The following is a 16,496-nucleotide window of genomic DNA, read 5'->3' as shown; positions in this document are numbered from 1 at the left end:
TTGCGCACAAAGTCCCATTTTGAATCTTGTTTTGCATACCTATTCTAAAAAACATGCATTTCAGTAAGTATATGTGAATTCTCAAAACGGTTAGTCTAAAAATATAGGTATTTTATACATAATTCATGACATTTACAAACCACTGTCACTTGACAACTAAGATAATGAAGTTAATATGATCTACCTCCTGCTGTTAAGTACTGGACTTTCAAAATTCCTTATCATCATCATCCTGGCAATAGCCCGGCAAGATGATAAATACCATTGATGTGCCTGGCTCTTCCCCAAAAATGTCTCTTTTAGCAATCACAGCTCTGCTAAAAATAATACATTCTAAACTTCCTATATACTATCAATATATGTATGATGTCTCCACTCTTGAACTGAAAGGAATAGTTGCCGTACAGTCATGTGACAGTTGCTCATCTAGATTTTTAGTGGTGGTCTTGTATCTGCCTGCCACTTATTATTATTATTTATATAATAATGGATAGCAATATTTTCACTAATGTAAAAACACAAGACTTGTGACCATAATTCCAACAGGACATTTTGTAGCAGAGAGTTTTGTAACTCTTTCCAAAATTAAGGTTTCAGATAGCTTGCATTTTAGATATTTATGACTTGGAGTGGAAAAAAGTGATTTGATCTAAAAGTTATGTCAGTTTCTTAATGGCAAAACCAGTGTTTCTACAAAGGTTTAGAAGTTATTCAGCCTTTTTAAATTACAGATTACTGCAAAAGGTGAGATTCTGAGAGAACCACTATTTGCATTCCATAGTAAGTCTATATACAGTATCCAATTGGCATTCATAAAGCATGGTGCAACCTAGATAAACACTGGCCTACAAAAGGTAAGACCAGGGCATTTCTGTTATTGAAAAGTAAAAATAGTGGTAGTACTCAAAGACCGCGAGTAACATTTGTTTTAAATTTCCAGTAAATGGGAATGAGGCAAAATGAAGAGAAAGATACTATTGCTCAAAGAAATCTATGGAAAAAAATAGAAGTTTTACTTGAGCTTGAGGCAAAATCCCAGTAAAATATGTAGTATAATGTTGCTAAAATTTGTTTTCCGAGTTGTGACAAGAAAAAAGGAAACAACCTGTGTGGAGCCTTCAGCAGATAAAAACCTGTATCTGTCAAGAGTAGCTCGTTTTTGTTCCCTACACCAATCTCTGCATATAGCCCATTCAAAGTATTCAAGAGAAGGCCTGTGTCTCTTACTTTCTTGCATAGAGACGTAAAAGTGAATTACAATCTTTCTTGAAGACTACCTACAACAGTCTCACCATGAGTTATCTGAGTGACCGAAGAAAGGCTACTCAAGCAATGTATTCTGTTGACTTGTGCAAAAATGCTGAGAATTCATTTTACAGGCAGTGCATTTTTGTTAACAGATTATATTCCACAACAACTATAAAGTTACTGTTTGTATATAGCATCTATGAAACTTTATCCTTAAGTTTTGCAAAGTTTATAAAAATCAGTGTCTGTGTGAAGAGAAACCATAACTGTAATCTGGGAAGACAAAGACAGTTCCCTTGCTCTGCAAGGCAGCTGCCTGCTAGCCAGCCGGTACCAAATAGCGACCTGCTAGTACACAAATGCTCTAAAACGGCCACAGCACATACAGCACCTTACCCAACAAAAATAAAAAGAGAAGAATCAGCTGAATGTGCTATACAGAAACCCTATTTCCTAGAGTTTTCCTACTAAGTGAAAGTTTTAGAAAAGAAGTAAGCTTGACCTTCACAGTATGCAAAACTTTGGCTCTAGTCCTAGCTCTTTTCACATGTGAATAGTTCCTGTGGGGCCTCTTAATGTGCTTAGAGTAACAAACAATTTCAGGATTTAGACCTTGGTCTGAATCAAGGGTAGCAGCAATACCTTGTGATATGCAAAAATACCTTGTTCTAATAAAGTAATGCATTTACTGTATGGGCAAAGTAAAACTCTGTCTTAACTCTTCATTTTCATGTTTTCAACTGTTTTGGTTTGTAAAGAGTTTTTCACGATTTTGCCTCCATTATTGGTTAAATATGCCATCTTCTTTGAACCTTTTTTTTCCCCCTAATGGAGTAACAGTATTCACTACATTCATTTGGCTGTGCATCTCAAACATAGTTCAAACTGAACTGTTATTAATAGATTTATTCCTTCTTAAATAAAGAGGGCACTTTTTGATGCAATCATCCACAAACACTATTTTCTAAAGCAGATGTTAACTCTTTTGAACACAAGACACTGCTGGGTCCATTGTAGCTTATGCTTAGACAATACTTTATCATCACCCCAACATGCTGTTTACTTTCTTCTCTGGCATATTTGATGCTATTGCAGTTGATTGCTCTTGCACAGGACAAACCATCATGTAGGTCATTTTGTTTCCCAGTAACATTCAAACGTCCTTCAGGAAAAAAGTATTTCCAAGTAATAACTTTATTTTACTCTAATCTGAGGCAAGAGGGAGAAGACATAACAATGTCCAAATAACATACAAAAATTCGTTCATCGCTTTTTTTTTTTGTTGTAAAATACAGAGCAATCTCTTAGAACATGTAATTTTTATGGACTTGGCTATCTCAGAAATTAATTGTAATGACAGTAGAGGGGAACAGGTATTAAAAGGATTGACAACCAGTCTTAATCTGTACAACTTCAACACGGTGCAAACTAAACATGCATACCTGCATATTACTTTCCTTTTTATCCTTTTCTTGTCGTTTACATGTGCTTTATTTCACCTCCTATTACAAAATTTTCAGAAGTGTTGATAAGTATAACTGACATGTAGGCATCATCCTCAGCATTATGCTATACTGCAGTTGGGACACGAACTCCCAATTTCTATGTATTATTCTGTCTTTATGTAATGAGGTACCTATGTCAAATCTAAAAATAAAAAAAGCACAATTTAGTTCACTAATTTCATATAATTTATCACCCAGTGTAATAAGATACAGTGGATGTGGTCAAACTCAGGTGACTGATACATGACATGGAAACATAACCTAGAAAAAAATTGGTTTTGTACTCTTTTTGTATGGCTAATGACCATGTAGCTGTTCATTCTGGGTCCATATTCCAGGAACTTCACTGCATGAGTAAGCAGGTACCGAAAAGGTTTGGATTTGGACAAACTGTTTGTAGGACTCTCACCCTCTCTTATGTACCTTTTCTCACACAAAATGTAGTGTTCAAACTATATGTAGCTATAAAACTGAGACACTGTCTAGCATCCTGTTAGAGTGAAGCAAGTTAAAAAATAATACTAAAGGAGGGGGGCTTCACATAGATGTTCAGACTAATTTTTAAAATAAGGATGCACACATAAAAACATGTGCTGCAGTTTCTTCATCAGTAAAGAGTTTAAAACTGTCTTCTCACCCAACAGCAATGTACAGAGAAAACGCTCGATTATTTACTAATAATTGTGTTCAGTGAGAAGTGTATACTGCAGGCATCGGGCAAAGCACTGCAAATAACTCAAGACCCTCAGGTTATTACAATCAACACCACAAATTAACTATTAATTAACGTATTTCCGCAGAAGCCTTCGTGAGCGGCTGCAGCTCTCCGCGGCAATGCCGCCCCGCAAGCCCGGACGGCGCAGCTGCCTCCGCCGTGGCGCCTCCCGCAAGCGGGCCGCGGCCGCCCGCCGCACGGGGGCTCCGCGCCGCGCCGCCCCGGCGGGAGCCGACCGGCCCCGCGCCCCCGCCCGCCGGGGCCCGCGGAGGGCGCAGCGCCGCTCGGCGCCTCGCTCGCCCCGCCGCCGCCGGGGCGCCCCTCGCCCGGCCCCGCTCCTCCCCTCTCCTCCCCGCCGCGCCGGGCTCCGCCGGGGCCGCGCGCACAGGGCGCCCCGCCGGCGGCCGGAGCCGCGAGCCGCCGCCGCGGGGCTTTTCCTGCGCCCCTCGGCGGGGGCGGGAGGCGGCCGGGGCCGGTCCGCGGCGCTGCCGGCTCGCCCCGCTGCAGACCCGCGCCCGGGCGCCGCCGGCCCGTTGCCCGCCGCGGCTCCCCGGCCCGGGCGCGGCGCCCGCCGCGGGCCGCCCCCGCGAGGCGGCCGCGCTCCGCCGCGTGTGGCGGGCGGGGGCGGCGGGGGCGGCCCCGGCGCCGCTTTCGGGGGATTCTCCGGGCGGCGGCGGGCGGGGAAGCCCCCTCGGCGCGGCCATTCGCCTCGGCGCCGCGGCTCCGCCCCGCGCTGATGTCAGCCGCGGCGGGGCAGGGCCGGCCGGCAGCGGCGGCGCGGGCGCGGGCGGCGCGGCAGAGCCCAGCCGCCGCCGCCGCCGCCGGGACAGCGCGGGCTCCGCGGCGCCGCCGGCAGCAGCAGCCCGCCCGCCCGCGCCCCAGGGCCGCCGCGGCCGCGCGGGCCAGCAGCCCGGCCCGGCCCGGCCCGGCCCGCCCGCCGAGAGGAGGCGGACGCCCCGCTCCCGCCGCGGCTCCCCCTGGCCGGGCGCCCGCGCCGCTCCTGCCGCCCGCCCTGCGCGCCCGGGGCTCCGCCGCGCTGCGCCGCGGAGCCGCCGCCGAGTTAAAGTCTCCCCCGCTCAACTTGGGGGGAGCGGCAGGACCTCCGAGGACGCTTCCCGGCAGCGACTGCCTCCGTCTCCCATGCAGCTGCAAGGCAAATAATCGACCCAACAGAAATAAAACAAACTCAGGCTTACCTAAAAGTTACGATCCTGCTGCCCCTTCCTTCCCCCTCTCCGTTCACGATTTTGCTCCGCGCGTGGAAGTGCCTGTGAAGCCGGCTCGGCGCGCCGCACCGGAGGGAGCGGCTTGGGTTTCGGATCGAGGATTTGCTGCTGCGAAGCAGCCCAACTTCCACGCCGCGGGGCAGCCTTCGCTCCTCTGGACGCCGTGGCGGTGCGCTGAGGAGCCCTGGGGACTGACATCCCTTGCCGGGAAGGAACTGAAGGTAAGAAGGGGGCTCGGGGAGAAGCGGGATTCCTATAGCCTTTTATACGGCTTCGAGTCTTTGGTCCAGCATCCCCTCCTCGGCAGAGCAGCAGCAGCTCATCCAGCACAGTATTAATAGGCTAGAACTGGTCAAGTAAAATGAAAGTCTGCTTTTGTGAAAAGTACACGGAGCTCACAAGTGATTGTAAAAGATATTTTTAGTTTGCAGATGCACCATGTTTGTGATCTGTGTTCGCAGCAAGGAGACAGCTAACTTACTGTAGCTCAGGAATGAGGGGATCCACTGTCTTGGTCTCTGATGGGCAGTTTGCGCTGTGTTGAATGTGTGCCCCCCACCACCTCCCCAGAGCATCCCATCATCCTGTTTGATTGGGTGTTTTTGCAGATATAGTGCCTCGTACTAATCAGAGAGGGAAAGAGATGAAAAAAAAAAAAAAACATATGGAGCATTTTATTGATGTGATCATAATCCTGTAATGGAGATTGCATTAAATGAGGATTGCATCAAAATGCCTAGCTGCTGTGGAGAGAGGAGAGAGCAAAAACTATGCTGGATTGTAAAAGAAGTTCTTTGATTGAAGGATTTTCTTGAACCGTGGAGGGATGTCTGTAAGCTTAAAGTTGCTGTGTATGTGCAGTAATGGAATAGGATAAAAAAGAGATCAAGCTGAAATATATTTTAATTTACTCAAGCTCTGGATGCAGATAAAATTGGTTAGAGGCATTGCAGTGATGTCCAAAGAATACTTGGTTTCAGCTATGGAGATAAGAGAAAGGCAAGGATAGAGGAGATCACAGGGAGGCAAGGAGAGAATATTTTGTATCATTTTGGGAAGGGAAGGAATGGTTCATTTATGACTTTTGCCATAGTGGCACAAAGCTTACAGCCGGCTGGTTGCAAGCAGAAGCCTTGTAGGTGGTCTGGAAAGCAAAGGATTTGTCTCATTTTCCTTTTGCAACCTTGGCATAGGAGCCTGTAAGAAGCACCTCTAAGGTAGGTGACAAGAGGCAAACAGGGACTTATTTGTCCCTCTTGGACATTAAAAGAAACTGTAAGCTTAAGAGAGATTGCCTAGACTTGTCTGATCCTGTCTTTCTGAGCTTGAGATGATAATTCATTTTAAGTAATTGTTCCTGCTTATCTCGATTGGCAAAAGAGGGGAGAAGATGTTCAAGTTTATTGAACCAAAGCAGAGCTGAGGGCAGTGGATGTTATCAGTTCGCAATTGCCTTATTTTTTGCTGAATTTCATTCTGGCACAGAGAACTGATTAACAAAGAGCACCTTCTTCAAGCCTTATTGAAAGGCAATCCAAAGAGAACAGAAAGCTAAAGATAGATTTTGACTTTTTGCTTGTCAGTGGTGGAAGTAGTTTTGATCGGTCAGGTTACACAGGTCAAAAGAGGTAAGGGAGAGGAGGTTATTTATTTAAATTACTAACATTTTCACACGTACAGACAAAGTGGTATACAAATAAACATCACAGCTGGAAAGACTTGTTTCTTAGAACCATCTAAGTTATAACTCCACAGAGATAACACACAAATTTTCTGTAAAAATGCTCATTAGTATTTCTGTACAGCTGAAAAAGAATTGGTTGATGTAAAATCATACAGAATATAACAAAACAAGTATCTGAGGTGGTCAGAAGTAATTTGTTTTCCCATTTGAACTGTGTATGTAAGCTGAGGTAATGCCTCCACATTTGAGTGTCTCTCATACTGTATATTTGGCATAGAATAAAGTTGAGAAAGAAATGCTCATTTTAAATAAAATGAGGAAAAGCAGCTTAAGCACGGTGAATTCCTCTCAAGTGTTTTATTTTGGCAAAAGGAGACTTTTTGTGAATTGTAAAAGATGGGTTTAGAATATTAATAGCTGAACTCCAGGGAGCTTAGTGTAAGCTCAGTAGGCAGAGGGTTCTTCCACTAAAGAGGTATCTGGACAAGATGTGTTTAAATTTCAAGCCATGTTCAGTTGAGATTGCTGGTGTCCATATTTTAAAAATCAATTGTTATGCTGCTTATAGGAATGATGTTTAATCTGGAAAATAAAGCAAGTATTCCTGTAGTACTAACTAATGCTTTTTTTTTCTTTATAGAAAGAACAAGCAGTGTTCTTCAATCATACTTCTGTATGTATGAGTATTCCAGATTTGCCTTTAATTTTATTGAACAGCAGCTGAGGAACAAATTTGTCTTTCCAGAACATGGTTATCCATTCAGATCTTGGTTTGCATTTCTTTCTACAGAACTCTTACTGCTTCATGGCTGCATTGTTCATCCTTGCAGCGTTTCTTCAAATGTGAGCATAAGAGTGCCTTGCCATGGTTAAAGGATAATTTATATTCAGTGTAGTACTGTCTGCTCAGTGGAATTGGCTTTATACATCACAGCCTCTGCAAAAAAGGAGATCAAAGATCTGAACCTGTGGTCCTGTATTGCATTTGTATTCTGTGTGGACTTGAGTAATCTTATACTGGAGTCATTCACACTGCTGTAGTTAAGAATATGTCAGTCTTTCCACTGAAACACCCATTTGTTTAGTCATTTAACATTCAGTTTTGAAGATGGGATCTAATCTTACGTTAAACACATTTGTGCAGTAAAAAAAAAAAAAAAAAACAGAGAGGTCCAAAGCAATGATGTATAACCAAAATTGGCATTTGCTAGTAGAGCACTGTGAAGTTGCTTTTATAGAAAGCTCAGTAGAAAATAATCCCTGCCTGAAAAATCTAGAGATGAAAAGGGGAAAAAAAAATCTTTTCAGATTTAGAAAGCCCCTGTGGATCCAGGTGAGTGTTTAAATCTAGATTTTAAAGTGGTCTGTGATTGTTAAGCAGGGGCTAGGGCACTGGCTCAAAACAGGAATTAGTCCAATCTCAGTTTAACGGTTCAGTCTTAGTTTGTATTCAACTAATGCCTCTGGCATTGTTCCAGTTAGTTATTTTGAAGGTAAAGTTACAAGAACAACAAAACAAAAATCCAAACCTTGTAACTTAACCACTGACAGTATCCTTTTAAAAAGCTGAAACAGCTCTAAATTTTGGATAATGTTGATTCTCAGACATAAATGTTAAAAGGATTTTTGGGGTGCTGCTGCCAAAGCACACCTTTAAGGTAGTCCACCTGAGAACAGCCATTGCAGTAATCACGCCTTCCCATTACAGGTGCAGTGAGTAGTATTAATGGTCAGTCTACACTCAAAATAACCCTTTTTCCTGAAGGATCCTAAAATCTTTTACAGCTGTCTATATCAGTTATATAGCCCTGTTCCAACAGTAAAGTAAAGTAGTTGCTTCAACAATACAGAAAAGTCGAATGTTTATAAACATTTTGTGCATGTTTTATTTTAGAATTTAAAGTCTATACTTTATATGTAAAAGTGCACGTGGATTCAGTGTTAAAATTTAATGTGCTCTACTAGCTGTGTTCAGGTGGTAGGTTCAAGATACAGCTCGTTATCTTTATTCCAAGTATTTTGGATTGGATGGGATAAATGTATGTTGTCGGAGTTGAAAGTTTTGTAGTTTAAATACAAATTCATAAGTGAGATTAATAGTCTTTTGTCCCAATGACCTCTTTCTTCAATGAGATCCCTAAGAGGAAATTTCTAACAGTTGTCTCTCTTTACTGTGGTAAAGTATTAGTGACGGTATCTTTTTGGGTCTTTTGAAAATTCGTGCTCACTGCAAATAACAGGCATGGCAGGATGGAGCAGGAAATTTAGAGCAGAAATGGGAATTTGATTATCCCTTTAGGTCTGTGGGGAGACACCCATTCTCATTATCCAACAGTAAAATAAGGAAAATAGGTCTAAAAGACAATCTCTTTCAATTATGGTTTCTGAATTAGTAGACTGATTTGCCAGAAAGCATAAACACTTCTACTAGCTTTTGCACATTTAAAAGCTCCACTGACAGCAAAAGTTTAAACTGTCCTTATAATTGTCTTTAAGGTGTAATACTGTGAGTAAGAGTAAGATGAGTAGAAAACACATTTTGAGTGATGATAATACCACTTATCATCTCTCAAGTGGATAGAAGGTTTTTCTTTTTTAATTACACAAATACTTTTTAGAAATCCATTTTTCAAGCACAGAAAAAGAATACTTTTTTTTGCAATTACCCAATAATACTTCCTATTTGAATGAAAAAATGTTTGCAGGAGAGTTTTCATGAAGTTATTATAAATAATGACAATTTAGATTTAAAATAACTTTAAATTTAGTCAGTAGACAGTCTTGTGATTGGATTTTCTGCATCTGCGTCATAATTAGAAATTCTTTTTATTTGAAGTTCTATTTCATCGCTTTCATAAATATTCTTTTGAAAATGACTGTATTTCAGATGTTCTAGAAAAATATTTTCCATAGATAACATAAGTTTTAGCCTTCTTGATCCAACATGGTCTGAACCAAAGCTTCTTGGAGTCTGCGGAAGCATTCCTATTGGAACATAGCCTTAAATAATTGCTTCTTGCATTACGTAATCTACGCTTCTGCTGTACCGTTCGTTCAGGAGTTAATAGGGTATATGGAAGGCATTGCTTTGTGGCAGTTCTGCTTGCATGTATGGCAGAATTTAGGCTGCTTAAAAGTAAGCGCTTTACTAACTTTTCAGGCAAAGTTCTTTTCAGATTAGTGTTGTTTTCCTTCATGTAAATTGCAAAATACTCCATGTGGATTATATAATTTCAAGGGGGCCTACATAACCAGATCAGCAGAGAGCCAAATATTGCTCTCAGAGATGCAGATGAGTGTTAAAATTGTTGGAGACTTCCAACTTCAATAGTGAAATTATAAGCAGAGGTGGCCCACTGTATTTAAAACTTATCACTGTTAGGTTTAATATGGCAGTTTGTAGTGCTAAGAAACACTGCCTGGTTCGCTTCCCTGCCGGTGGAACATCTTGCATTGTATACTGCTTTGATTTGACATGGTTGTTTTGGGAATGATTTTCTTCCTCCAAGCTGGTCTAGAAATAAGATGTCTCTGGTGGTGCAGTCTGTTTGTGTATCAGTGTTTATCTGTTACATCCTTAAGGATATAGTTTTATTATTTTTGTAGGAATTTAATTAGTAATTATGTGAGCTTTATGCTGTCTAGTAAAGTGGCAGGAAATACATACTAAAGAGGAAAAATCCAACAAGTGAAAGTTTGCAATGCCTTAGGCACAGCATATTTTATTTAACCAGCTATTTGCACCTTCATTGTCACTATGCTATGCTAGTTTGTTAAATAAATGTATATGTGTGGAAATCTGTGAACTAAGGGATTTATTTTGACATACCTGGGCACACTAAAGGAAAGCAGTTTTGTTTCCAGCTCTATTCCATGGTGCACAATACCCAAAGAGAAAGAGAAGTGAAAATTATTTGAGTGATGATTGTTAGAACAGTAGGTTCCATTAAAATGTACGGTAGGGAGCAACTAGGAAAAAAGTGTCCGCTGCCAGCCCTTAGCTTTCCTCTAGCTCAGATTTCATTAGAGGGTCACATTTTTGATAATGCTCCTGAAAAAAGAAGTTTCATGACTCTGAAGAGGAAATGAGTTTGATCTCTGCCAGTCAAAGTCATAGTTTACACTCTTCTTTACTCAATTGTGCGGAATTTGTGATAGCTTCTGTAATTAAAAGAATATATGTATATTCCTGTCTCTTGACAGACACGAATTAGGAAACTGTGAGACAGGCACACAGGTTACTTGGATCATGGGATTTAATTAAGTATGCTGGTCTTCCTCTCCCAAAATGGAGAGTAGCTTCAATAGGAAGCATTATGTCAAGGTGCAAGTTGGATTCACAAATTGGAAAGAGATTTTCTTAGGGCATTTATGATGTTTATGGCAAAAAAACTAGATTTGATTTGTCAGTGTTAAACAGGGGAAGAATGCATCATAACATTCACTAAAGCTACATAAAGTGCAGGGGGTTTCTTCCATTTTGAAAATTCACAATTAAGTGGTGACTGAATACGAGCTGTGATAAGCACATGTAACTCCAGACTGCGATAATTTGGGACCTGACTACCTTACTCTATTAGTTTGTTAAGATAATAGTAGCTGCAACCGATTTATAAATATATGCAAGATACAAGGCATAAAGCTAAAGTTAAAATTAAATGGAGTAACAGCTTTACCTTGTCAATCATGTAATTGATTTTTGGAAAATGTATGTGGCAATGTGTTTTAAATTAAGATCTAGAATAGAAGTCAACAAAGTAATAACTCTTGTGATGAAAAAAATGGAAATGAAATGCATTAAATTCATTCTGTGTTATTTTTTGTCTTGTGAGCATATGAAACTGTGCCAGAGTGAATGGTAAACTAGGGTTTTCTTAGTAGTTTACTGTAATCTGGATTCTATTACAGTAGACTAGTTAACTGCTTGCTGGGCAAATATATGTGTGTGCCTAATTATCATAGAATCCTTTTTAAAAATTGTTACTAATGTTTAATGTTTAGGAGGTCAGCAGTTTCATGAATTCTTAAAAAACTAAGGTAAATCAAGAGTTTTGTTGCCTTAGTTAGTTTTTTGTAGTTTTATAAAATAATTGAGAATGACCCTTTGCCTCTGGCCAAATAGCAGTAGAAGTAGCAGGTATAGCTACTTTATTTTCTATGATTGTGCCATAAACTTGAGAAAAAAAATCACATATGCATGCGTACACATGTAGTTGCTTACAGCATTTGCTAAATAGTAGAAATAAAAATTATGGAAGAATCCCTTGGCACTGGAAAATGAGTGTATTTTAATTGTATACAATCTGGAATAATGATGAAGAAAAACACTGAACCATCATACCATTTTTGGTATTCACATATTGTTCCCCATCCTCCCATTTTTGATATATAAACTTCTTAGAAAGACAGAACATTCAGGAAAACACCTTAAACCACATTTTCTTAACAGAAATTTTCTTTAACCTCTAAAAAGACTAAAGAATAGTGGGCCACCCGTTACATTTTACTTGTTTTTAGACAGTGTGTTCAGTCAAATAACAGTAAGCTTTTATCTTTATAAAGCTAACTTTATCTACATTCTCAAAGAAAATTATTTTCAAGAATTACACGCAAAGTACCTTAAAGAATAATACAAAGTATGTTTGAAATGAGATCATACAACATTAACTCCCATGTTTTAAGCTGCAAAAGGTAAAACACCAAACATAGGTAGTACATTGAGCGGGGGAAAAAAGGCCACTTCAAAGTGAATGGGAGGCAGAAAGCAAAGATATTACTAGTCTTGTGTCAAATGTTTCACTAGTAATTGTAGTCAGAAACTGAGTTTTTCTTAACTAGGGAATACAGTTATGCTGTGTGGAAGCTTCATAACCTTCTGATGAGGAATGAACCAGTGCTACCTTCCAGTCTGCAGTGTTGTGTCAGTAGTGGACCATATACTAGTTTCACTGAAAGATCTGAGATTTGTGCTGAATAAAGAGATGTTCATGGGCAACTAAATACCGATGACTCTCAAAAGAGTTTGGGTGTTGACTGTATCACTCTTTAATGTTTTAATGAAGAGGTTTAAAAAATCTTGTTTTCTTCTCTTGTCCCTGAAAATAAATTTAATTTTCCTTTTCTCCACTGTTTTTTTCACTTTTTTTTTAATGTAGCTGAAGTATCTATCTGAGCATAATACTGTAGAGTGGAAGGATATTTTCTAATGGAAGTAAAAGTGTCATTTTAACATGCAGGTGAAAGCTTGGTAAAGACATCAGACTCCTTTTTACAAAAATAAGCAAACGAATAAAATAATAGAGAACTCATGCTGTTCTTAAATGATACAGAAACTGAGTTTCTTTAGGATCTTTGACAACAATGTGTGTTTGAGTTAAAGGAGTAAGCTAATGACTTTTATCAGACAACTCAGGGCTATATTTCAAAAGGACTTCCATAGTTTGGATGTATAAGTCCCATTTTTCAAAGTGAACTGGACTTTGAAAGAGCAGCCTGGAGCTTGTCCACTTTCAATTAAAAAAACACATTTTTTTAAAACAGTATCATCTGTATTAAAGAGTTGTTATACTAACAGCTTGTACCTCAATGAAGTTTTCTGATAGCTCTGTAATATTAGGCACATTAAAACTAATCACCATCTAAAAATTAAAACTAATCATCATCTTATACTCAAAATATGGTGCAACTCAAATATGTGATTATTCTATCAAAACCTAAAACCAAACTATGAACTTAACATAAAAACTTGCAAAAATTACTAGAGTTGCAATAAATACACTTTTTAAAGGAACAATTATGTACTTTTTATTTAATTTATTCTAGCAGATTTTAATTACTTAAGAAATAATAAAAGAGGAGACACAGAAGAATTAGAAAAGTTGTGGCAGAAATAAACCTGTTATAGTTAGGCTCTACAGTATTTGGGTTGAGTTTGTGGCTTACTACCTCTTATTTCACATTACGTATTTTGAGGATCATCGAACAAATAAGACTGATTATCAGCCAGCCTGTAAAATTCGTGTCAAAGCTGAATACAGCCTTCAGAACCTGAGTTGTAGAATATCTATGATAATTCTGCTTCAGCAAAGACAGTTTAAACACTTGCACCTTCTGTCCTTTGCCTCCATCTATTAGGTTAGTTATTTCACAGTTTGGAGTATGGAAATGTGTTTGTATGGATTCTAGACATTATTTGAAATGCTGCTGGATTCAAATTAGTTTCTCTGTGTGTATAGCTTCTCTTAATATCAGTGTGAGTTATAGAAAGGAGTGTCATAGCAGAAAATTGATCCTAACTAATTGCTACTAAGTTGAACCTCCAGCATGGGAAAAATCCCAGATATATTTTAAGAAAATCATATTAATCCTGAATTCCAGATGGAAGAAGAGATTGTTTTTACTTTCTCTTGGTTTAAACTTCAAAATTCAGTTAGACAGATTGAGACAATGCAGAGAAGTTACAACATTGGCAGAAGAGTTGATTTAGGAATAAGGAAAAGAACGGAATGAAATTCATCTGAATTTATGATTGCTGATGTTATTTTTAATCATTTTAGAATGATAGACTAAATCTGAGAGGTGTCTGAAATACATAATGTTATCCATCAAGATGGAGAAAAAAGTGCTGGTAAACATGTTTCAGTGGGACAGTCTTTTTGTGACTGTATTACATTATGGACCTCAAACCCAATAGGAAGTTTGTAACATTAAGATGAATGAAATTGGGCTCCAATTCTGTGTTTGAGTGGTGCTCTTTGAAACCACTGTGTAGGGTACTTTAAAATTTCTAGTATATTTTTGCTATGTGGGAATGTTTATCTTCATATACTAAGGCATGTAATCTGTTCAGTGGCTGTTTGATACAGGTATTTGTTATCTTGCAAACTTAAAATAGATTTCAGGTTTGGTTAATGTTGCTCAGCATCAGTAGGAAAATATAAACAAATAGAACATTTTCCTATTAAATTTGATGAAAGCTTAATCTGACTATTTACCCAGATTCATTCACGTAAGTGTCATATGTTATGAGTCCCCTTAATGCACAGTGTTTGTATTTTCATTGTACTGCACTTAACAAAAATGAATATTTTAAAAAATAACAGCTGAATCAAAAAGTAGTGCAACGTCAGTCTTCAAAAAACATTTACAGTCTCAGTTCCTCATATGTAATTCATCTTGGCAGGTACAGTACTTTTAGGTTTTATTATATTATAAACGTTAAAAAAGCTTGAAAGAAATCATTGAAAAAAGGTTTAGAGTAAGTGACTTAGATGAGGCTGGCAGGTGGTGCAGTATGGCTCTAAATTCTGAAAATGCTGTCACTTCAGAGTATTGGCTCTATGACTTGATTTAGTGGTTGCTGCAGCTAAAGCCATCGCCTTGCTGATCAAACTGCAAAGCTGTTGATGGAGATATCAAACAGAATCAAGAAAACACTAACTTCTGAACAATTTTGGGCACTTAGATTAAAATGCTAATTGGATCAGAACACCTCTTTAACTGCTGTGGATGTGGCTGTATGTATAATACTATGTATATCACCATGCCTTTACAATACATGCCTATGACTGAGGTGGAAGACAGATAAAGTATCAAAAATATCTAAGGAACACTGAAGCTGAAATGATGAAAGATGCTCAAATAAAACCACTCTTTACTTTTTAACAGGTAGGAAATGAGAATAGAAATACCTGCAAAACAGTACTCAAGAGAAGACAGAAAACAGAGAAATGAACTACAATGGCATTAATTTAAGTAGCCTTGGTGTTCCCCAAATCATTCCTGATTACGATAGGTTGTATTTCAGAACCTTCTGGAGTTGTATCAATAAAGTTACACCAAAGATGAATCTAGTATATCAAACAGATATATCTTCAAGATCAGATAATTCCATTTGGTTCTTACAGGAACCTGTATGCAATATTTTTGGTAATTTTGGAAATCAAATGAATAACTAGGCATCTTGAAAACAGCTTTTTCTAAGTTATTATGGTAGTGTGATTTTGAGCTATATTATGTGTGTTACTTCACATTAGATCAGTTGTCTGGATCTTTCATATCTTTCTTTTACCTTTTTCTATTTTCTTAAACTTGAATGGTGTATTCAGCTGAATTTCCCAGCAGTAAAGCTCTACCATGGATAGGTGTTGATCAGCTGAAGCTCAAAGCACGTAAGATAAAGTTGGTAGTAACCCAAAGGAAATAACTGACTTGGGTTTTTTTCCACTGATTTTGAATACTCCAAAAATGTTCATGTAATCCTTGGAAATTTTCAAAACTTGCTTGGAAAGGCCCTAGGCTTTTTTAATGGAACTTAAAAGCTTCAAACAGGTTTGGCTAGGCAGAATCCCCAGAGGTGTCTTCCAACCTAAATATTCTATGCAAAAAGATGTTGATTGCTCCATATAGATCACAGGTTTTAGCTTTGTCTGGATTGGGGTTTTCGGCTCATATTCAGAAGATTGGTATGTCCTTGCTGTTCTTGTTTGCTCGATGAGCACTGGATAACTGAGGAACAGCACAGGAAGGTGAACTGCCTGGTGAACAAGAGAGCTGTTATTTTTGTTCTTGGAGCAGTATCTCGATGTAGCTTGCCATTCCTGTGTCAATGTGTGCTATTTGGTGTAATCTTTGGAGACCTCTGTGAACTGAGGTTATATAGATGGGCTGCAACTTCAACAAGTTGCTTGTTCAGTGCATTTCAACAGTGTTCTCCTGAACACAGTTTAAAGTGCTGCTTTTGATCTGTGAAATACCTTTTAGTTTCATTTCTGGTTCTAAGGAAGACTTGCTGTACGTTTTTTGTACTTTTGTGGGGAAAAAAATGAAAAAAAGAAAAAGAAGCCTCAGTTTTCTAAACACTTGAACTGAGAATAAGAAAATCTGATTCCCCCCCTCCTCCCCCCACCTTGGTCTTGAAAGACCAAATTTAGTTGACATTCATAGCTGTAAGACAAATCTGACAAATCTCCCCCCCCCCCCCCCCCCGCCTGTGCGTTTTCGTTTTCTGGAGTGGACACATTGGACAGAGTGTAATTTTATTTGTATCTGTGAAGAGTATTCTTCTGATGCTTCATGTTGATAGTTTATTGCGCTTTATTACAAGAGTGTCTAGAGGT

At 39.2% G+C, this 16,496-nt stretch overlaps 1 protein-coding gene across 1 annotated transcript in view; it reads left to right on the top strand.

Moving 5' to 3' along the window:
- The first annotated feature begins 4,801 nt into the window (after positions 1-4,801).
- The window catches only part of LOC134145154 (protocadherin-11 X-linked-like), an 82,677-nt gene continuing 70,982 nt past the window's right edge, over positions 4,802-16,496 (top strand). Inside the window, exon 1 of the mRNA XM_062584397.1 lies at positions 4,802-4,915. The gene's annotated coding sequence lies outside the window, so the exon portion shown is untranslated. The remainder of the gene's footprint in view (positions 4,916-16,496) is intronic.

This window comes from Rhea pennata, chromosome 11 (assembly GCF_028389875.1).
Source record: "Rhea pennata isolate bPtePen1 chromosome 11, bPtePen1.pri, whole genome shotgun sequence".
Taxonomy (NCBI): Eukaryota; Metazoa; Chordata; class Aves; order Rheiformes; family Rheidae; genus Rhea; species Rhea pennata.
Note: the sequence above shows the minus strand (reverse complement) of the source record. Positions and strands in the feature narration are given on the sequence as shown.